This window comes from Pleurodeles waltl, chromosome 12 (genome assembly GCF_031143425.1).
Source record: "Pleurodeles waltl isolate 20211129_DDA chromosome 12, aPleWal1.hap1.20221129, whole genome shotgun sequence".
In the NCBI taxonomy this organism is placed as follows: domain Eukaryota; kingdom Metazoa; phylum Chordata; class Amphibia; order Caudata; family Salamandridae; genus Pleurodeles; species Pleurodeles waltl.
In genome coordinates, this window is record NC_090451.1 from 702,594,877 (window position 1) to 702,618,314 (window position 23,438).

The 23,438-nt window shown below is 45.6% G+C and overlaps 1 protein-coding gene across 2 annotated transcripts in view; it reads right to left on the reverse strand.

Annotated features, from left to right (window-relative positions):
- AGFG2 (ArfGAP with FG repeats 2) overlaps positions 1-23,438 on the reverse strand; it is a 259,436-nt gene that overhangs the window by 214,796 nt on the left and 21,202 nt on the right. The window contains exon 2 of one of the 2 annotated variants that reach the window (XM_069215633.1): positions 22,247-22,393. The exons of the other annotated variant lie outside the window; for it this stretch is intronic. The gene's annotated coding sequence lies outside the window, so the exon portion shown is untranslated. The remainder of the gene's footprint in view (positions 1-22,246; positions 22,394-23,438) is intronic. 2 annotated transcript variants of the gene reach the window in all.

Here is a 23,438-nt window from a genome sequence, read left to right on the forward strand (position 1 = left end):
AGAGGCTCCTTAAACAGGCAACACAAAACCAACACCATCTTCCGTCGTGCAACACAAAGCATGAATGCGAGACCTAAGCTTGAGCAGTTTACACAGAGAGTAGCTTCTACATTTCCACGTATGTCCCCACCTTAGAGAAAGTAAGAAATCCATGAGTTACAGGTTCACTTTGATATATTTGCAGGGTTGCTTGCCAGCATGTGAGGGAAGTGGGACCTATGAGGTAACGGAATATGCAACCTACATGTGTCATTAGGACAACTTATTTATGTCGGACCAATTGGAGAGCTGGAGATTGAAGTACATCGGATAACTGAACTAGGGAGCTCTGCACTAAACACACAACAGAAACAGGACTGTGCAAGGCATTATTTATGTACTGATTTACACCCAGCTGCAAAGTGTCCAGGCTTGAACAAACTCAAATATCAGAGACTTTTAGTTAAAAGCATAAGGTCAGTGGTCCGGCGAGGTGTGATAAATTAATACAGTATCATGGATTACCATACTGCATAAGCATAGTGCAATCTCCTTCCCCCCGGATTGCTATATGGCAACGGATTCCATTTACTAAATCCATTCACCCCTACTGGGAACTCAATCGATACATTAACAAGCACTGGAACATTTGTACAGATTAGTGGTCATTTTACAATATATTAAGTTGTGGGAAAAATATACTGTTGGTAAAATAAAGTTAAATTAAAAATACCTGCAGCGCACAGTTGTAAAGGTGCACACCAATGCATTATTTTAAAGCATCTCGAGCTCTGAGGACATTGGAAGGAAGGCAGTACTCCAGGAAATCAGTGGTTGCTGCGCATCCAAAGCTAGTGACATCACGTGTCAAAGAAACACAACATGTGCAGTATTCACATTGTGCAACATCACCCAGCTGTGTTGGCCGTTTCACCTCATGCGCATTATGGACACGTATAAATCAAGTGATAAATTTGTGCAAGCTATGTTTAAAAAAGATGAGTAAGAGTCTGGGTGAAGAAACTAGGAAGTTTAACCAGACATAGAAACATTAAATTGCATTTGGGATCCTCACCCGACTCGGCATCTTGGTCGAACAGAGAGAAGATAACAATTAAATCGCAGCTTGTTCTCCCATTCAAGACAGTAGCGACTACTCTTATTATTTACATCTATTTTGCTACTTTCTTACTTTGTCAAGTCGACAACAGTGACCACTTTTAATATTTTAATTAGTTATTTAAGTTTAATTTTACCAACAGAAACTGCACTACCTATACTGTCATCTGAATAGTGACTTACAAAGTTCATCTCATGAGGTCATGGGCCTCCTGGATTTTTTTGTTTTTTACATTTCACACGGGAACCAGAAAAGAAAGAATGAATTCATTCTAAGTATTTGTTATTGCATAGTATAGTGAAAATCTAGTGGATGAAAGAAAACAGGCCACACTATTGCCTTATCTTGAAAAAGAAGGATTAAGAATTTACCACACATTACCTCCTTTACAACTACAGGAAGATGGCAACAATTTAGCATTATATGCTAAGGCACTGAAAAAATTAAAGGCATATTTTGCGACTAGAACAAATATAATTTTAGAGGTATGTACATTGTATTCAAGAGGACAATTAGTCAATTGATAGTCATGTCATAAATCTTATGGACTTATTGGTAAACCGTTCATTCACAGGAAATCAAGAAGAATACATATGTGATCACAAGATGATGCACATTTCCAACAAACGTATTCAAGAGAAATTATTAAGTTAAATGCAACATTAACACAAGCCCTAGACATATTTGTGAGGGGTGGAGTTGACAACAAAGCGTGAGAAAATTATCAACGAAAAAAGCAGGATAAAATTAGAATACTAGAGATTCAAAAGAAAAAAGGTGGAAAGTTATTATTCAGTATACACCTTTAAAGCAAAGAGTCAGTTTACAAGAAATGCGAAAAAAAAACGAGAACAGCGCTAGAAATGTACGCACAAGGTGTGACAGTCCGTCTCACTGGGCAGATAACGGATCGTGTCAGGCTAGAAATTGAACATGTATGACATATGGGAAAATGGGATGGAAAGAGGATAGAGAGAGTAGTAGTAATAAGCAAATTGTAAGTATGTAAACTTAATGATGTTAAGTAACATGATAAGTAAAGAGAAAGAAAATTATAACAACAGCAAAGGGAGGGATTCTACCTATCGATTATTTATGAAGAAGAAATTAACATACTAGACAGAGGAGATAGTGGACTGGGACAGGGAGAGGGAGAGAGGCTTATTGAAGATCCAAGGTGTGTAATCAAAAGTGATGGCAATCAATTGGAAGAGCTTGTGGATGCAGAAGACACGTACACTAGTGTCACAAAGGATTGCCAGGAATGGTTAGGGCCAGATGACAAGATACTATTTTAATCAAATGTACGGCGCAGAGGGTATGAAGGAGAACAGAGACTGTAGTCTCTGGATCTTTCATTGTGAAGGTAGCACATACAAATAAATGGGAGGGTACGGTTGCACAAAAAAGGAGCATCATTATAAGGGTGGATTCATCAGGTTGCCTTGGGCATGCAACCGAGACCAGGAGTGAGAGAACAAATATTGTCTGGAAATCCAATGGAGGACATAGACTGTTGGGCAGGAATCTTCCATTTGATTTAACTAATAAACTTTGAAAGCAGAAGAGATTGCACAGAAAATTGTACTGAGGATAGGTGCTCAGCCAGAAGTTCATAAGGTGAGGAACATTCACTTAGCTATCAGGGAGGAACTACAAAAGTTAATAAGAGACGACAAAACTGAAGAAATAGAACAGACAGATTGGTTGGCACCCATAGTGGTGGTATGCAAACGAGATCACGTGGTAAGAGTTTGTGTGTATTTATGGGATCTAAATAATTTGAATCGCTAGACATCCACTTCAAAACAGAGGAGAAATGTTACCAGTTATTCAGCCTTGGTAAGGCTAGGTGGTTCTCCAAACTAGATTCATTGTCCATGTAGCACATGATTGAATTAAATCCTTATTTATGTCATTTGACATTGTTTAAAACACCTTTTGCTGCATTTCAATAAAAAAAACGAATATTCTTCAGCCTGGCATCAGTATAGGTTGTCTCGCAAAGACTGATGGAGGCATAGTTTAGGAGCGTGAAAGGTGTGTGCTATTTTCAAGACAATATTAAAATTTGAAAGACTCCGAAAAGAAGCATGATGACAGATTAAGTAAAGTATGAGGCTTTGCTAAGAATAGTGTCTACGGTGAGAGCCAAGAACTTCAGTTAAAAAGTTGACATATTTGGTGCACACAATTGATAAAAATGGGATTACACCAAAGGACAAATTAATTAATACCATCTTGAATGCAGATTTGCTTGAGAGCAAAGATGATTTGCAAATGTTGTTTGGAGCAACAAAAGGGTATGTATTTGGAAAAACAATTGGCGTATAAATAAGGCTTTGAGGGGGGAGTTGAAACAGTTGCATGTAAAGGAAAGACAAATGGTGGAAATGAAACGTTCTTGTACCGTGAAAAAGAAAAGTCAGATAAACAGAAGGTAAGATGATTGGAAAGAATTAGGGGGTGATGGTACTGCTTTATGTACTGCTTTTCACAGAACAGCGAAAGAAAAACCTTACAATACTGAAGCGTGTGAATAAAATACTGTGTTCTCTAAGAGTTTTCATATTCCTAGGAATAAAGGATGACTTTAATTAAGATAACTGGGAACAGTAGATCGTATAAAAAATAGAGTTGCACAGCACAGGAGATATTAGGTTAGGGTGCCAGACAACTTAACAGCACAAGCTCATAACAAATAAAAAGCAGAGAGAAGGTTGCAATAAATGTGAAAACTACATTCAGATCTACCTTTTGATCTAATAATAAATCTAATCTAACAATAAAGGTAACCCATTAGTAAGACCACATAAACACAAACATCCCACTTTAGTAAGATTCACACAAACTCAGATATGCCTCAGTAACCCCTCACATCACTCTATTCCCATAGTTGTACTATGCCACCCCAGTGTGTGTCACATCTCCAACATTTGGAATGCAGGCTCATTTTGGCCTTTTGTAGTCTCGCAGGGGACCAGTGCCAACAATGGAGTATCTTGAAATAACTATCCTCCAACCTCGCCTCCTTCAGGCTCTTATTCTGTTCTTCAAGCAATGACTCCCAGTCGTCCTTGTCAAAGGTTGTTGCGAGGAGGTGTTCCCACCAATGTTGCAACTCAGAGGATGTGGAGCAAGAGAACGCATGGTCAATGAGGAGTGCGTATAGCCGATAAAGGCCCCCCCCGAAATCTTTTCATGTGTAGATGTATGACCTAGTGGGGAAGGCGATAGGGTGTATGGCGCTTTCTCCAACTGCTTCCGCAATGCCCCCATCAGTTGAGTGCGTCTTCACTGTTAGGTACACAGGAGATTGTATTTGTTTTGCCGATCTACAAAGGATTTGAACTCTCCATCATTGACCAGATCTGTCACATTATTTATCTGACAGCTTTTCCAAAGGGCCTAGCACATCTCTTTTGGCCTCATCTTCACTGCAGCATTGCGTCTGAGTCGCCTTCTCATGTAAAATAACCCGGCATTCCAAACATGGAGTGGGCCCTATTCCAACCCCCTGCAATGAAGATAGAATAGGGTTAGGCACCCGTGGATCACCTGAACGTCTAGTGTAGTACACCACCAGATGCTCTCTAGTGCCTAACAAGTGGTGCTTTATGGCTCCTGAAAGGACTTTATCATACATACAGTGTGCGCTAATTGGTGAGCGAGCCAATAATATTCCATGTGTAGCAACCGCAGATCCCCTATTTTTCTAATTTCACAGATTTTAGATCTCTTAACATGGCATAGCTCCCATATAAATGTCCTTATACTCTGGCCAATCAGCTTCAAAAGAGTTCCACTGATCAGCAGAGGCAATATTCTGAAGATATAATAAAACCTGGGCACCATCGTCATTTTCACTACTTGCACCCTCCCCCATGGATAGCTGTAAGTGTTTCCACCTCTTAAAATCAGCAGTTGCTTTCTCAAGAAGCTGAAGTATGTTATCTGGCACCATGACTGTCAAGTTGTAGCTAACATATATTACTAGCTAACTCCGGTATCTGGTTTTCCACTGAAAGGATAATTAAAGCAGGGGTGCTGGAGTTATGAAGCAAGTCATGGGCAAGGCTTCACATTTAGACCAATTGATGTGCTATCTCAGAAAGACTTAAAAGGAATTGATCGCTGTTTGCAATCATGGCAACATGTTTTTATTTTCCTAATCAGCTCCTATTCGGCAAAGGTGTTGTCAATTCTTTGCACAACATTTTCACACTGTACTCCTATCCCCAAGACTGTACATGATAACCTATCTAGTATTTCCGTCACAAGAGCGCGCAGCCAGCCTCGACACTTAAGCACATGATCACGTTAGGGCTGTTTCTCAGTACATAACATGTTTTGTTATAAAACATCATGCAGGCGAGGTAATCCCAGCCAGAGGAGCCATCCTATGCCGAGTGCTACTACACTGCCACTAGGCTGACCTCAGCTCAGTCTCTACAGCCAAACAAGATGACGGGCAGACCCTGTTTCTCAGGTACAGGGCGGGTGTCCCTTCCATGGATTAGTACGGGCAGAGAAGGGATAACACTGCTATGCTCCAACTAGAAATGCAAGTAGGGAATCATATGGGTTAGAAGACATATGCTTGTTCCATCCTGCTAGGATTTTTTATCTGCTTCTCACTTATGGTCACCATTTTTATTGTGCTATGTCTAATGATCCTAATAATCGCAACTCATGCATTTATCATAGATTGCAGGCTTTTCAATAAATACACTGAAAACCATCCTGCTTCTCTTTGCCTGTGCGAGACTTATAAGAGAAAGGGGCTGAACCTGCCAAGCACAACTTCCCTGAGGAGTCAGTGTTTCATGAATCAGGCTGCCAAAAATCACCTTTACCTTCTAGGTTTAGGTGGAGGTGCTGCTAGCTAGCCAAAAAGGTTAGGCGGACAGCTTCTAGACTGTGTGGGATCAACTAAGTCCCTTACACAGGGTGGTGCTGCAGTCCGAAACTAGCAGCCTCACTCCCACAGCGAGAGTCCTACGACAATTCCTGTACCCACATCAGGAATTTGGGGTTGAAACCCATCCTAGGCATAGTACAGAGAAGGTATCTCCACTCCAATCTGCCAAAAGTCTTCCCAGCGTCCAACAAAAGCAGTACCTTCTAGTCCCCGTCCTCTTTAACCTGCCAGAGAATATGTGCCAGGAGCCTGAGATGATTGGAAGACGTGCGTACTGGACAAAACTCAACAGATTAGGATGAACCAGGGTCAAAATACTTCTTCAGGCAGTTCGTTAATATTTTTGGCAGAAACTGGCATCCACATTGATCAGAGAAATCAGCCGATAGGAGGCACATTCCAAGGGATCACTGCCTGGCTTGGGGATGATAATTAACCTGGCTTTGTTAACGTCTGGGGGTAGTATACTTGTTGTGTTTCTTGGAATACCTAGCAGAAAAATGGGAAATCAGGGGCTTGGTGATCTCATACAATTCTACAGGAAAACTGTCCTCCCCGAATGCCTCCCCATCTGCAAATCAACTACTACCTCATCATCTCTTCCTCAGCGATGTTTGATCCAGGAAAGAAGAGTGTCCTGTGGAGAGCCTTAGATTGTTAGGCCTGTTCATAAAGTGATCTTCCGCTGTGTGGTCTCGTGAGGATTCCCACTGATAAACCTACTAGTAAAAGTCATAGAACTCTTAGTTAATGATGCATGGGTGAGTCAGAATATCTATTGTCTTACTATAGATGGGGAGGTATTTCTACTAGCCTTCATATGTTTCAGCTGGGCAGCCAACAGGTGACCCACCCACCATTTAGCCCCTCTTGTAACATCTCTGATGTAACAAAAATAGGGCTTTTTCTGCCTGAGAAATACACAACCTGCTTTTTGGCCTTTGTCAGCTCTCAGAGGTGGGAGGTGCACATATTCCAAGGTGAGACAGGCAATGGTGGCCTCCAGGGACCGCCTGCCCCTGTCGGGCAGTTTTTTGGCAATCACTGCATCTCTCATCATCTCTCTTCATTAACCAGCTTTACCCACCCCCTACAATACAGCTGGCGACTGAACTGTATACATTTTCATCCAGGAAATGCTGGACCTGAGAAAGCAGACTAAGTTTGACTGCTGGATCTTTGTACTAGACGTGCTCATACACCACAAGGCCGGGAAGGAACAACCAATGCGAAATCCAGCTTGATAGCCACCAGGTCATGATCCGACACATCCCTTGGAACGATTTGGGCTTCTCGGATGGGTCTCAGGGTATCCGCTGTTGTAAGAAAGCAGTGTATCTGCGTGTCAAGGGTACAGAGGAGGTGAAGATGTAGTCACATTCACTTTGAAGCATCAATATCTAGAGGTCCACCAAAGAGAATTCGAGAGCAAATCACATACATATACTTGGTCCTTACCATTAGTAGCATCCAGTCTCCCCAATCTTTGAATAATTGGGTTTATCACAACATTTCTTGGACCTCCCAAACCATGAAAACAATCAAGCGAGTCTGAAAAAGAAGGTCGGATGTCACTCCTGAAGACTGAACCTACAATAAAAGGAGCATCCTACACCTGTATCTTAGCAAAGATATATCTGCTTTCTTCATGCGCTCATGTGCAGTGTATCCAATAGGTGAATTTCTTATGAAAGGGAATTGCTACCTCTCTGGTCTATGACTCAGGAGGCGCCGCCTGGGGTGTACCCAGTTGTGTAGTTCAGCATTCTGAAAGTACTCTGCTCAACCATTATCTGCAAAGTTTGCCACATTCCTGCAGCGTCAAATGGGTTTCCTGGATCAGACAATATCGCCCATGGTTTCCAACTGCCAAGGAAAGAAGACTTTTTAATGTTTCATGTAGTGTGTGACACCATTAACATTAAGGGACAGTAGTGTGAGCAAATCTGTGGCACTCATCTGCCCTACTCGTCCTGTTAGGAACTTTCAACACAGAGCTAACTGCCTCGCCAGGCTGCGTGGGAGGTGGATCGGGAAGAATAAAGGGTGCTGGCCTCCACCTTATTCCAACAGATGCTGTCAATGGACCATGAGATCAGCAGGGGCCTCAAGGTTGCCGTTGTACGATCCGAAAGAGGGAATAATGAGTGTTGCATGTCAGAGCGAAACAGTCCATGTTCATCCAGGGACCTCTCACTTTCTGTCCCGTCCCCTATGAAGTTGTCTGATGTGGGGAAAGAAGGAAATGAACCGTAGAGGACCAGAACTGCAGGTCCTGTGCTATGAGGTGAGCACTCAAGGAGGACTCTACCTTTACCTTGGGAACTGTAATTATAGCCACACCAAAGGAGTGGCCCAAAGCCCTCTCAAAGCATACGTGATCATGCACTCACACTCGGATTAGGAATCCAGAGAGACAACCATGAAGTAAAGGAAATGGTGTCTGAGCACCACATCCCCAGCGGCTCATCAGCACCATCTGCTCTCCAGTAAGCACTGCAGAACCAGCGCTGGATGCACCTCCCATATGTACCTCTGCGCCCTGCTCCAGAACCCCAAACGCCTGTGTAATGTCACCCTGACAGCACTGATAGCATGACGTCCTGCATACTCCTGGGCGGACAGTGATGGGCTATGTGTGGGGTGCCAGGGCAGGGAGACAAAATATTTTACAATGAAAACAGAAAGGTCCTGGCTGTCCATGTTGTTGTGGGTCCCACCAAGCTAGCCCAGCCTGTATACGGCATTAGGCATTGTCCAATACGGGCAGTCCCTAGATCAGTATTACTCATGTGTGAGAGGCTTCCAGATCGCTTGCCCTTTCATACCCGTCAGGTCCCACCCAGCAAATGTCATACATTAGTTTTATGGGGAGCAGGATTTGTCTCTGTTGCTCCGATCCTCACGTTGGCTCAGCTTGGGGTCGTGTCCTCATCACTTCCTCAAGACATCTTGTTCCACTGAGTCCTCCCTGACCGGGGAAACCTTACTGACTTCTGTCCTGAAGCCAGGCCTGACTGTTGACTTTGTGTCAATTTGGGTATCAGCTACACAAGTTTATCAATCAGTTTATCAGTTTATCAACAGACTGTCCAGGTCCTCTGGTTCGTCATATTCCTGGGTCTGATCATCTAAGATAATCAGTATTCTTTGCTGGTTCTCCTCCTCTATAGTCCACAATCGGGGAGCCTTCCATTTCCATGTTTGCTTTGGCAGGGGAACCCGCGGGCCGCTTACTGACTTTCGACAGGTGCCTGGCCCTCCTTTCCCAACTGTAGTTTGCTGCCCTCATTGCTTTTGATGTGTGGGTCCCGAGTGGGGTTCCGTGGAGGGAATGTTTTGGTCACTGTGGCTCCACGGTGATTGGTGGTATTAGTCCCCCCTTATCTCGGCAGGCTCACTGGTTTTGGGCAACTAACGGGGCCTTAGGCCTGTGTGCATCAGATGAGCTTCAGTCTGATGCTGCCATTCTCATTGGAGTCCAGTCACGCTCCCTTGTGTAGTGATGTTGAGCACAGGTTTGTTAGTAGACACGGTGGGTTAATCATTTTGAAAAACGAAGAGCTGTAGGAGAAGTCCCAACTACCCTCACCCAAATCTGGGCAACACAAAACAGAACACATGGAACTTTGAAAAAACACAGGACGTGGCCCAAGTTGACTCCTTAGCAGATCACAGTGGGAAAGTGAAGTTTAAAGGCTACTCGTGCAGCTTTGGGCTTGAATATATACGCATAATACTGTAAGGGTGTGCTGTATTCCACATTTTCTGAACCCAGCAGAGCGGCTGCAGCAAAACTGGACTGTTCCTGCTTGTGGAAAAACTGTTACCAAGCCTCACACAAAAGTGACTTCAAGAGTAAGTTAGATGACTTCCTGTTACAGCTACAGTGCCCCAACAGCTGAAGAAGCCTGCCTTGTCGAATTGGTAGCCAAGAACGGCCACTGACTGCCAACGTGCAACATGGGAGACCAACATATGACCCTCAAAGGTAACACCCAAGTTTACTAGACCCAGAAGAGTCATCAGTGCAAAGTTTGGACAACCAAGATGGAATTTATCCCCACTAAATGGAACAGCTGGCTTCGCTGCAACAGGACATCGGTAGCACAGTGTCAACTGGTTTTTGGCTTGACTTCAACCGGACTTCGAGGGACATCGAACCCTTTGGCCAAAGACGTCCTACCATGTTTGCGGACTGAGGAGTAGCCACAAAAAGACCACCATCACTGGAACAGCATCTTCGGCATCCTGTATCCGTTGCATCAGGACCACTCCACTGACGTCTATGCCGGTTTCATCCAGAAAGCCTGCAACTAAACTGGAGGTTGCTTTGACTGGGAGGTAACTGGTCAACCAAGCCTCTTTATCCCTTCGCTAACTGCCGGAGTTGGTTGCACAAAGCAGGCCAGAGCAGAAGTTTAAAACTTTATAAAAGTCTTCCAAAGTTGACCGCGAGCATGGGCATTTACAATGATCTTTTGTGATGCATGAAAAAAGCAGTGATTTATTGTTCCTTTAAAGATTCATATCTCAGGAGACTTCTGGTGGGCTTTTGTTGTTGAGGTGTCCATTTGAAGATAAAAATGTAACCTATATTGATAAATTGGTGTATGATTTTTACTGAGTCTTCTTTCTTTTTTATTCAAGTGTTCTGGCACTTCTTACCGCTTTACACTTGTTCCTTTAGAAAGCTTGACTGCTAAGATCCACAGCTACCCAGGGCTGACCGAAGGTTTTTCAAACAAATCTGACCGGACCCAGTACATGTACTGAGGTTATTACGCCATGAGATGTCAGAACCATACCATATAATAAACCACATGGTGAAAGCGTGCATGTGCACTGAAGACAGCAACGCTCTGAGAAGCACCTTCGGTATCGCATGAACAGGCTGCGGCGCAGGCTCACAAGCGAGACAGCACGTGTGGCAGAGCATTTGCATGCTAGAGCGAATTCTTTCACTGAGGAGCCTGTGACTGGCACTCCATGTTATAGTCAAATGAGCATTTTAAAATGTTTTTATAGCTCGATATCCCTTAATCGCATGCTAAAATGGATAGGCTCCTCTTGTCTCTGAAACCGCAATCGTAAGATGACTGTCAGCACTCCATGTTTCCTGCTACCCTTCCGCAAAGTTTCTCAGGCTACTTAGCGATACACCTTCCTCTAGTTTTCAACTCTTTTCTTTTCACTTATAACTTTTATTCTTCCAACTTTCTTGCATATAGACTTATCTTGTTATTTTAATTCAGCATTGGATAAAACACTTTACTGTCATTTCATTTCTTATCCATAAAGTTTTAATACACTTTTTGTGCACATTTCCTGCTCATTTATTTCTCATGTGACCTTCAGAAATTAAATTATACTGACAGTATTAGCTACTGTAGAATGAAAATAAAAAGATAACTGCATAAACAGCAATAAGAGTGGATAAATAAAAGTTTTTAGTGGAAAGACGAGATTTGGAAATGAAATTAAGGTACCACAGGGTACATGCAATGCTGCACAAAAGTGTAACACAAACCAGGAAACCGTAGAACGAACGAATTCTCTATCACACTCTGCACACCCCAGGCTGATGTTGAGAGGGATAAGTGAATGTGAATGTGAAATAAGCAGCCGCTTCTCCTTCTTTCACTTCCGCCTTATCACCAGACAAAAGTTCTTAAAATAGAAAACTGTGAGCATTTTCATCGTGTTCGTGGTGGTCTTAAAAAAAATAAAGGAGTTGCGTCCTTTTTTGTACGTTTCCATTCTTAGTGTACGTATTTTCTCGTTGTTTATTACAGCGGTCCTCGTCGTTTCTTGGTACACACATTTCTAATTTCTCTACATGCCATGCATCGGTACTCTTAACCCACTCATTTCTTGCCATGTGTGCTTATATCTCTCACTGTGTTTTCAGTGCTAATAAAGGAAGACATTCTGCAAAGATCTTTCTGGTTTCTGTCTACATGGCTAAGCCTCACCTTTGAATATTCCAGACGCCAGTCTGGATCCAGACATTTCTGACATAGCTGTCTGTTGCCGATAAGGGGCGCTGGCTCCGAACAATGCCAAAAGGAGTTGTGGAGCCTTGCAGCGCCAAACCCAGCAGCCTGATAGCAGTTATTATCCGTTTTATACATTTTAGGTGGGAACAAGAATAACGCCCAAGCAAAAATAGGTGCAGCGCAAGAAACTAAATTGACATTTTTAAAAGGCTTTCAAATTTCTTTAAAAAAAAAAAAAGGGGGAGGAGGACTGCAGGTAGAGGAAGCACCCACCAGAAACATCATTACCGAAATTAAGTAACTTTTCTTTCTGATAGATACTTCTACTTGCCCAGTCAACACTGTAGAAAAGAGCCATATTTGGAGTCACCTGCCTCAGATGTCAAGATGTTTCAGAAATCTACAGTTTTCTAAATGTGGATATGCTAAAAATCTGGCATGGACCTGGCTCTCCAGGACCGACTTTGCAGAACCCTTGGCCAACCATTGGAGTCTGACAGTAGTGTAAAACTGCAAAACGACCTGTCAGTCAAAATAAGCCTTTTTGACAGGTCAAACCCTCCCTTTGAAATTTTAATAGGTTACACCCTATGTAGGCATCGAAGCCTGCAAGACAGTGTGCATGGTATTTAAAAGGATATGTATAACTGTAATGCTAACATGTCCTTACAGTGGCTAGCATCCAAAATCTATTTTCACTGTGGGGAGGCTTCCAGGCCCATAGAGAAACATGGAAAGTAATATTAAACACTTTTATTGCAGGTTATGTGATGCAGATTGGTATAAAGCATTATTACCAGAGAGGATATCCTAGCCCCAAGCAGGTGTGAGTCTAGCCAAACCTAGGGCCTAGTGGGAATACTTTTTGTGGCATTCAAGACGTGAGGAGGACTCTCTTATCAATCAATCAATCAATCAATCAATCAATCAGTCGCATTTATAAAGCGCGCTACTCACCCGTAAGGGTCTCAAGGCGCTGTGGGGGGGGGGGGGGGGTCAATGCTCGAAGAGCCAGGTCTTGAGCTGCCGTCTGAAGTGAAGGTGGTCTTGTATGGCGCGAAGGTGGCTGGGAAGGGAGTTCCAGGTCTTCGCTGCTAGGTAAGAGAAGGACCTGCCTCCGGCAGTGGCTTTGCGAATGCGTGGTACGGCTGCCAGGGCTTGTCCGGTCGAGCGTAGGGTGCGAGGAGGAGTGTAGAAGGAGATGCGGTGGTTGATGAGTTCTGGTCCGCGGTTGTGCAGGGCTTTGTGTGCGTGGGTGAGGAGTCTGAAGGTTATCCTCTTGTTGACTGGGAGCCAGTGGAGTTTCCTCAGGTGTCCGGAGATGTGGTTGTGGCGGGGTATGTTCAGGATAAGTCGTGCAGCAGCGTTCTGGATTCGTTGAAGTTTCCTCTGCAGCTTGATGGTGATGCCGGCGTACAGAGCGTTCCCATAGTCCAAGCGACTGGTGACGAGGGCGTGGGTGACGGTCTTCCTGGTGTCGGTGGGGATCCAGCGGAAGATCTTGCGGAGCATGCGGAGGGTGTTGAAGCATGCTGAGGTCACCGAGTTGACCTGTCTGGTCATGGAGAGGGAAGAGTCCAGGATGAAACCGAGGTTGCGTGCGTGGTCGGTGGGTTGGGGAGTGCTGCCTAGGGCGGGAGGCCACCAGGAGTCGTCCCAGGCGGTAGGTGTAGGGCCGAGGATGAGGACCTCCGTTTTCTCTGTATTCAGTTTAAGCCGGCTGTCTGTCATCCAGTTCGCTACTTCCTTCATGCCTTCGTGTAGTCTGGTTCTTGCTGAGGTGGGGTCGTTGGTGAGGGATAGGATGAGCTGGGTGTCGTCTGCGTAGGATATGAGGTTGAGTCCGTGTTTGCGTGCGATGTTCGCCAGGGGGGTCATGTAGATGTTGAAGAGGGTGGGGCTGAGGGAGGATCCCTGGGGGACGCCGCAGATGATCTCCGTAGCCGTGGATCTGAAGGGGGGGAGGCGGACTCTCTGAGTTCTTCCGGAGAGGAAGGAGGTGATCCATTCCAGGGCCTTGCCTCTGATGCCGGCGTTGCTTAGGCGACGTATCAGGGTGCGGTGGCAGACCGTGTCGAATGCTGCAGAGAGGTCCAGGAGTATGAGGGCCACGGTTTCTCCTTTGTCGGTCAGGGATCTGATGTCGTCCGTGGCTGCGATGAGGGCGGTCTCGGTGCTGTGGTTAGCTCTGAAGCCGAACTGTGAGGGGTCGAGTGAGTCGTTGGTTTCCAGGGCGGTGGTGAGTTGAGCGTTGACGATTTTCTCGATCACTTTGGCGGGGAACGGTAGGAGCGAGATGGGCCGGAAGTTTTTGAGTTCGGTGGGGTCTGCTGTTGGTTTCTTTAGGAGGGCGTTCAGTTCAGCGTGCTTCCAGTTCTCCGGGAAGGTGGCAGTGGAAAAAGATGTGCTGATGACGTCGCAGAGGTGGGGTGCGATGATGTTGTCGGCTTTGTTGAAGATGTGGTGCGGACAGGGGTCGGATGGTGATCCTGAGTGGATGGAGTTCATGACGCGGGTGGTTTCCTCAGTGGAGGTTGGGTTCCAGGTGTGGATGGTGGTGTTGTCGGTGGCGGGTTCCGGTGGAGGGTTCGAGTTGGTTGTGGTGAAGCTGTTGTAGATGTCGGTGATCTTGTGGTGGAAGAAAGCTGCGAGGGAGTCGCAGAGGTCCTGTGAGGGAGGGATGGAGTTGTTTTCGGCGTCGGGGTTGGAGAGCTCTTTGACGATGCCAAATAGTCCCTTGCTGTTGTGGGCGTTGCTGTCTAGTCTGTTCTGGAAGGCTGATTTTCGTGCTGCGCGGAGGAGTTGGTGGTGTTTGCGGGTGGCGTTTTTGAGAGCAGACATGTTTTCGTCGGTCTGGTTGAGGCGCCAAGTCTTCTCGAGGGTGCGGCATTCTTTTTTGGAGTCCTTGAGGTCGGGGGTAAACCAGGAATTTTTCTTGTGGCTGTTTCTGTTTGCTTGGGTCTTCAGGGGGGGCAGGAGGTTGGCGCAGTCTGAGATCCAGCTCGTGAGGTTGTTGGCGGCTTCGTTGGGGTCTGTAGTGCTGGTGGGTGGGTTCTGAGAGAGGGTCGATGTGAGTTGTTCCGAGGAGATTCGGTTCCACTGTCTTCTTGGTGGTTGTTGGGCGTGGTGGTGTACGTTGGTTTTCTTGAAGCTGAAGTGGACACAGCTGTGGTCTGTCCAGGAGAGTACAGTGGTGTGGCTGAAAGAGATGTGTTTGCTGGAGGAGAAGATGGGGTCCAGCGTGTGTCCGGCGTAGTGGGTGGGGGTGTTGACTAGTTGTTTCAGTCCCAGGTTGGCGAGGTTGTCCAATAAGGCGGTGGTGTTGTTGTCGGTGCGATTCTCCAGGTGGAAGTTGAGGTCCCCTAGGAGGATGTAGTTGGTGGACGGGAGTGCGTGTGGGCTGATGAAGTCTGCGATGTCTTCGCTGAACTTTGTGCGTGGTCCTGGTGGTCTGTATATGAGGGTGCCTCTGAGGGTGGTCTTGGGGTCGCTGTTGATTGAGAAGTGGAGGTGCTCGGCGTCGGGCAGTGAGTTGTCGGTGTAGGTTGAGATGCGGATGGAGCTCTTGTGGGCGATGGCGATGCCTCCTCCGGTGCGGTTGGTGCGATCTTTCCTGATGATTTTGTAGCCTTCGGGGATGGCTATGGCGATGTCGGGTGCCGAGGAGGGGTTCATCCAGGTCTCGGTGAGGAAGGCGATGTCCGGGTTTGTAGAGTCGATGAGGTTCCACAGTTCGATGGCGTCCCTGTGGACGGATCTGGTGTTGACCAGGATGCAGTTGAGGTTGTTTCTGGGCGAGTCATTCCTGTTGGGTGTAGTGTGAGTTCGTAGGCAGGTGAAATGGCAGTTGCGGCAGGTGAAGGGTCCGTGGGTCCGCTTCGGGGTGGCGCGGCAGCAGGCCGGCGTGCGGCCGGGGTTGAGAGCGGTGAGGAAGGCGGAGTTGTGGGTCAGGCAGGGGTGGTGGGGGTCGCGGGGGCCAGGGGTTGTGGCGCTAGGCGCGGTCCAGGCGCGGACGGGCGCAGACGGGCTTGCCTTAGGCGCATCCGCTGCGCGGCCTCGCAGCGGCCGCCATTTAAGGGTAGCCGGGGAGGAGGGGTCAGCTGGGAGGTGGGAGGCGGGCGGGCGGGGGAATCTGGAGGCGGGAAAAAGAAAAAAGCAGCGAAAAAGGCGGCAAAAGAACGGCGGCAAAAAACGGCGAGAAGGCCAGGTAAAACTCTAAAGGGAGGGGCTGAGAATGAGGAAGAACGGCAGGAGGGGGCACACGGCACTCAGGGGGACACGCACGGGATACACGGGAAAAAAGGAGGATTCCGGTCAGTCAGTCGGCACAAGCACTCGGGGTACACGGGTAAAGAGGGGGCACACTCGCACACACTCACAGGATGAGAACGGTGAGGAGGGCAGTCAGGGACTGGTGGCGCTGCGTGAGCAGGGGAGCGACCTACCCGAGGGTCAGTGGTCGCTACCTTATCTTATCTTATCCGTAGCAGCGGGTCGTTCCAAGCTTTAATAGTGATATCGGAGAAGGCTTGACCGCTTGATGTGGTTTTCCATGTGTGTGGGACGCGTCCAAGTAGTAATCCATATGAGAGAAGTTCTCTGAACGGTTTGTGAAAGCATGTGTGATTGTTGAGGTATGCTGGGTCAGTGTTATTTAATTACTTAAAAGTGTGGGTGAGGAGTATGAATTGTACTCTGTATGAGGAGTCAGTGGCACTCCTTCTGATGTGGTATGATGAGAGTTGAGTGTGGGAGGTTAAGTTATTCTGGCCACCAAGTTTTGAATGGTTTGCAGCCCTTTTGGTGAGTTTTTTTGTTGATCCGGGCATGGATGGTGTTACCTTAGTCAAGCCTGCAACGAGGACATGCGCGATGGTTTTCTGGATGCGGATTAGGAGATATTTAAATTGCTTCAGGATTGGAACTTTGATAGATTTGCATGCTTGAATCATTCCCCGCCGTCGATATGGGAGTCTGCGGTATCATTTAATAGCAATGCAAAGCTAAATGTATACACCATGATGGCCGTAGGCCCTTCAATTTTGCAATCTATTAGTCTATTTAAAAAATAAAGAGCCCAAACCTATCTGTCAGCCAATCAGGCTGCCCTGTCTTCTAGAACACTCCTAAGAGAAGCTACAGTCTCTCAGATGTTCTATTGCACGTAGTGCTAGGGAGTCTCCACTGAGCTCGGCTCAGTTATTTCACATTTGGATACTTTCATCTTATATTTCTGCTGGGGAAGAATTACTTTGGTTTCCACAGTGTTCTACACACAAACATTTTGTCCTGACTATTTTTCATCATGTCAGACAAAGAGAAGAAAAGTCTGTTCAGGGCCTGTAGCACCAGTGGACAAAAGAGGCTTCATTCGGAAGACCATCACAAAGACTGCTTTTATATCCTCTATACTGATCATTCTGCCAAGAATTGTAAGCTATGTCGTTCCTTTTCAATAAAAACATTGAAAGTTTCTGACTCAGATAGCGAGGATTCCTCTTGGTCCTTTAGAAGATCTCATAAGAGGGAAAGCTCAATCCGTTCCAGATCCGCCCCAAGCAGCCGAAAAAAAGGCCTAAAAAAAGACCACTCATGGGTCTTACAAGGCCGCAGTCCTTCAGCATCTCCTCAGGAATATAAGTCATCATCTTCAAAAAGGGAGAAAAAAAAAAGACCCTGCTACTTTTTCAAAAAAGGCTACCAAGTCATCCTCCAAGCCGCCTGCGCCTCCTCCAAATGTGTTTTCAAAAACCTTCCTCAACTCCGCCTGCCAACACATAGTGGATGACTATCCCAATGTCGACGAGTACATGGTCATTGGCACTGTCGGCGAAGAAAACATTTACAGAGGCATCATCAACTATGACAAGAGCTTCAGTTACCACGTTGTCTACCACCTCTTCCTTCACATCAACGGTGTCTATGACTAGACCGTCAACATTGAAGGTTTTCCTAAGTTCCTTGTTGACAACACTGACGACAGCTCCATCATCGAAGGCACCATTGCCGACGATGTTACCAGCGACGACTACACCGCCGACGGCAGTCAAGATAAAACAAACTCACCCGTCGACGACCAATTCGACGGCACCCTCAACAACAGAAATAATTCCAAGACGAAGAAGCAGGATTTTGACCCCTGAACACACCTCTCTCAACAAGTTGACACCCTTTATACCAGCTCATCTTTTGGATGAAGAAGACTATGACAAGGAGGGGCCCTTTGGGGTTGTGCATAGTCCCTCCAAGTTGCATGTTGAATGGGAAGAGGAAGGATGTGAGGGGGAATATGAACACCAGGATTATTATGCTTTCCATGATCAGTATCAACAGCCATTTCAGGAAGAAATGGTTTGACTACCTAGATCTCTAATTTCTGACTTACAAGTAATGCTTTCAGACTACAGAAAGTGCTTCCCATCTATTGCAGCTCCTGCACAGCAAACATCCACAATTGCCACATCTCCTGCTGCGCCACCATCTATGCCAGCACAGAGACCCGTCTCATTGTTGACCTCTGTTAGGAGTACACCAAAGACAGCCCTTCTCCATGACCCAGATGCCTCTGATGAGGAGAGAGAGGAAGGAGATCTCCGTGACACGCATACAGAATGGGATAGCTACCTCATCCCTACACCACTGGACGACATTAGGGGTTTTCACAACTTAGTGGGAGGGACAGCTAAAATATTTGCACTTCCCATGCCTACCAAACCAGATGGACTGTTTCTTATATGTTTTGAAGGAACCGTTCCAGAAAGGTGCAAGATCCATGCCTATTGTCAGCTATATCTGGGAGGAGGGCTTGAAAGTTCCTGAAGAATCAGGCTTCAGTGATGACGGTTCTTCTGCACCTTGATAAAAAATATAACTCACTGGAAGCTACCCCAGCTTGTCTAACTGGTCATCCAAAGCCAAATTCAGTGATTATGCAGGCAGCCCAAAGAAGATCCAAGAACCCCTCCACCCCAATCTCTGCGCCTCCGGACAAAGAGGGAAGACCCATTGGTAAGCATTTTCCCTCAATGTCGGCACTAACAGTTAGGGCGGCAAATTCTTTAGCTGTTTTTGCAGATATGGGCTGACATCCCCCTTACATAGATCAACTTCCAGAAGAGGCTAAGGTGGATGCTAAAAATACCTTGCATGAATGGGGGTAGCACACATCAGCGGAACTTATAGACTGTGCCATGGACATCACCACAACTGCATTTAGGCAACTGGCAGGGTCTGCTGTGCTCAGGAAACAAGGCTGGCTTAGAGCTACCTCCTTTAGGCCTGAAGTGCAAAATAAGATTCTGGCAAGCATGTAGACGAAGCGCTGCAGACAATTAAAACGGACACGGCTAGATCTTTGGTTTAAAAAGTTGCCCTGTAGTGAAGACAGAGGAACGCGGATAACTTGATATAGAGCAGGCATTTAACAATATAGAGATCCCTCCTAGACATCTACTTCTCAACACTTCCAGTGATAACCACCTCAAGCGGCCTACTTCGGTCAATAGGTCAGGGAAAGGAACCTGGTCGTCACCAATGACTTGATACAGGCTCTGGCTACACCACTCTCCCCGCCATTCAGACTAGGAGGAAGAATATCCCAGTTCATCCAACGCTGGCAAGAGTTAACACTGATGGTTCCTCAACATTGTTCAATTTGGACACATACTAGTTTATTCCGATCCCACCATCAAACCCACCACACACTTCCATTCTCAACCATCTATGCCTACTCAAGTCAAGACCATGCCACGAAAGGGAGCAATAGCGATAGCCTCTTTTGAACTAGGAAAGATATTCTATTCTCGTTTCCTTCTCATCCGCAAAAAGTGGAAGGAATGGCGGCCTACCCTTGAGCTCGGGATCTCAACAAATATTAAAAAAACAACTGTACCACATGGTAACGTTGCAAGATATTCTCCTACAATTAAACCACAGAGACTATTTGGTAACTCTAGACATTCAGGATTCATATTTCCACATCCCCATCCCCATCCATCCTTTCCACAGAATATTCCTAAAGTTCACAGTCGCTGGTAGACACTACCAATTCAGAGTTCTTCCTTTTGGTCTGAAGTCAGCTCCAAAAATATTCACCAACTGCCTAGCCCCTGTAGCAGCCTTTTGAAGGAAACAAAAACATCAAGTATTTAGATGACTGGTTTGTAAAAGCACATTCCAATCAAGCGGCACAGAAAATGTACCAAGGCCTGCCTAGCCCTGTTACACAAGCTAGGTCTTTTTTTGAATTGGAATAAATCAAACCTTCAATGACTATAACATTTCTGGGAGCAAGCCTTGATACTATGAGCAACAAGGCTTGCCACGCACCAGAAAGACAAATCAAACGAATGTCACTGGCAAAGGCTTTTCAGAAAAAAAAAAAGAAGAAAAAAAAAGTCTCTTTCAGTACACCTCTACAAGTCACTCTCTAGGGAATAATATCTTCATGCATTCCTCTGTTTCCGTTCTGCCGCCTACTAACGCAACCCCTTCAGGAAGAACTAGATCTCCAGTGGGCGCGACAAGCTTGCTCAATTACATCATCAGGGTCACATTAGCTATGGTATAAGCTCTATCTTGGCGGACCCTGCAAACACACCTTTCAGTCTTCCTTTTATTCCTTGCTTATCTTTCTACATTAATCATTACCACTAGATGCATCCGTGGAGGGATGGGGAGCATACCATCAAGACTTACAGGTCTGTGGCAAGTGGCAGAAACCGCTGAAGCGTTGTCACATCAATCTGCTGGAGCGCAAGACAGTGCATCTAACTTTGCAGGCTTTCCTTCCCAGGATAAAAAACTCTGCGGTTCTCATATGTATGGACAAGACGATGAAGGTGCACTAAATAACCAAACGAGGGGGTACAAGATCACTTCCCCTCCCTCGAGAGAGTCCCAAGACATCTGGAATTAGTTCATCAGAAATGGAGTGCATGTAAGAGAGGAGTAGGTCCCTGGGAGACAAAAAGAGATAGCAGACATTCTCAGCAAACTAAGGTCTCCAACAGTGGCAAATGAGTCAGGAGACAACCAACCAGATATTCTCACAGTAGGGCAAACCCAATCTATTCCTCCTTGCAAAACCCTAGAACACAAAACGCAGATTTTTTGCAAGCTGGCATCATCTGCGATTGTGGGGGGGCATGTGTTTTTAATGGCACGGTCCGAATCTTAGCTCACACCTTTCCGCCCATTCCCCTGATTCCATAAGTGCTCATGAGGATCAAAAACAAGCCTTGCAGAATAATAATAATAGCCCCAAGATGACCTCGCCAACATTGGGTTACAGAGCTTCTCCTACTGTCAGAGAAACCTCACATCTGACTGACAGTGTCACCTTATCTACTGACAATGAATAAGGGCCAGGTCCTGCACCCGGATCCCGAGACTCTCCACTGATCGGCCTAGCTCCTGACGCAATGAATTCACGCATCTAAACATTTCACCTGAATGTAAAGAGATACTGTCCAATGAGGCTTTGATCTTACAGACCTTCTTTCGAACCCTTCACCACCAGCAGAAAAGGCTCTTCATTCTTTGGACATCAAGAGATGCTTCAAATTGTACACAGACAAGACCAAAACTTTCCGTAAATCTAACCAGCTATTTGTGGCTTACAGAGCCCCACTGAAAGTGCAACCCCTTTCCAAACAGAGCATAGCTAGATGGATAGCTGCTGCGATTCACTTTTGTCACCAAGCAGCAAGAAAGCCATTACAGACTCTGGCGCATGCTCATTCCACAAGATCTTTATCAACATCAACTGCACCATTTGCTGGTGTTCTACTCCAGGACATCTGCAGAGCAGCTACTTAGAAGAATAACCACACCTTTTCGGAACACTACTGTTTGGACACTAAAGGGGTCAATGCTGTTGGCCAAGCAGTTCCTAGACATCTTTTCTGGTAAAAGTGAGCTATCTCCTTCTTCCCACCATCCTTTTTTCTAGTTCCACACACTGCATAAGATATAATGTGTTTCGTTTACTTTAGTAACTTCATATGGAACTGTTTTTCAAATGTTTAACCTCATCTTATGACTAGAGTACAGTTATGTCGTAAATAATACTATGTCTGAGTATACATTTTCTGCAGTGATGTTTGAAAAGAATTGTATTCTTTACATCTCATTTTGCAATGTGCTATTATTACTGCTTTCTACTCGGATTCAAGCATGTGAATCTATGAAAGTTCCAATAATGGAGTAAGAAAATAAGTTACTTACCTTTAACTGTAGTTCTCCAGTACTGGAATCGCCCCAGTGGGAGAGAGAATGAATTGAGTGTTGTCGGCATGGGAGAGGACGATGTGAGATGTGATGAGGGTGGATGAGGATGGCTAGATGGATCAAGCATTGCAGGAAGGAGACCAGCTAGAAAAATAATTAACAGCTATCTTTAATAGTTATTTTAAAACAAATTAAAAAAAAAAAAATCAATTCCACAGTGAAGTTACATTTTTAATAAATATTGAGGGAAATTAACTTTTAGAAAGTTACCTTCTCCCTGCCTCCAGTTACTGGAGGCTAATTTGCAATGGCTCTCCAGCTTCTCCAAGCCAGTGATTGGCCGTGAATAGGGGTAAAATGCCTCCCAGGAGCAAACAATACACTGACCTGAATGGGCAAAAATGGCTCCTCTGAACTCTCCTAACGGACCCACTTCCCCCCCCCACCTCAGGAACCTCCACTGGCTCCATAAAAGATGTCACTTCAAAATGCTCACACACGCCTACAAGGCCCTCCACTACATAGGACCAGCAAGTATCAACCACCACCTGAACTTCCACCAACCCTTTAAACACCTAAAGGCCACCTCCACCGCCCTCGCACACACCCTACATCCGCTGCATCTACAGTGAAGTACAATCTTTCTCCTACCTTGTGGCCATATCCTAGAGCGACCTCCCTCTACACCTCCGAACAGCACCCCCCCCCCCCCCGAAATTCAATAAAAGACTCAAGACTAGGCTTTTTGGCTGTGCCAAACAGGACTGCTGTGCCTGGATGCCCTTCGGGTGATTATTTGCACAATATTGACTGATTGAAAATCAAACATTTAGAGTTTATGAACTAGAATATGAAAAAGGTGCTGTATATAATCAAGTGCCACTGTGATAAAGCCAATTAAAATGTAGCGTATTAGTTGGGGTGGATGGTAGGCCACTACAAACGATCATGGCACTATTTTTGTTGGGTGCAGTAAAGGTTTCAGTAATTTAGATTTTAGCTCAACCCCCTGGTAGATATGGCACAGAGTGGACAGGTTTAAATTAATAAATGTAATGAAATATAAATTTATTGAGTGCATTAAACCTGAATGTATGTAAGCGCTAAAACAGACCTCAAACCACAACAGACCTAAAGAAATTAGAATGAAAAGAGGCAGGTTTGAAAAGGTTTTTTTACAAAAAGAGAA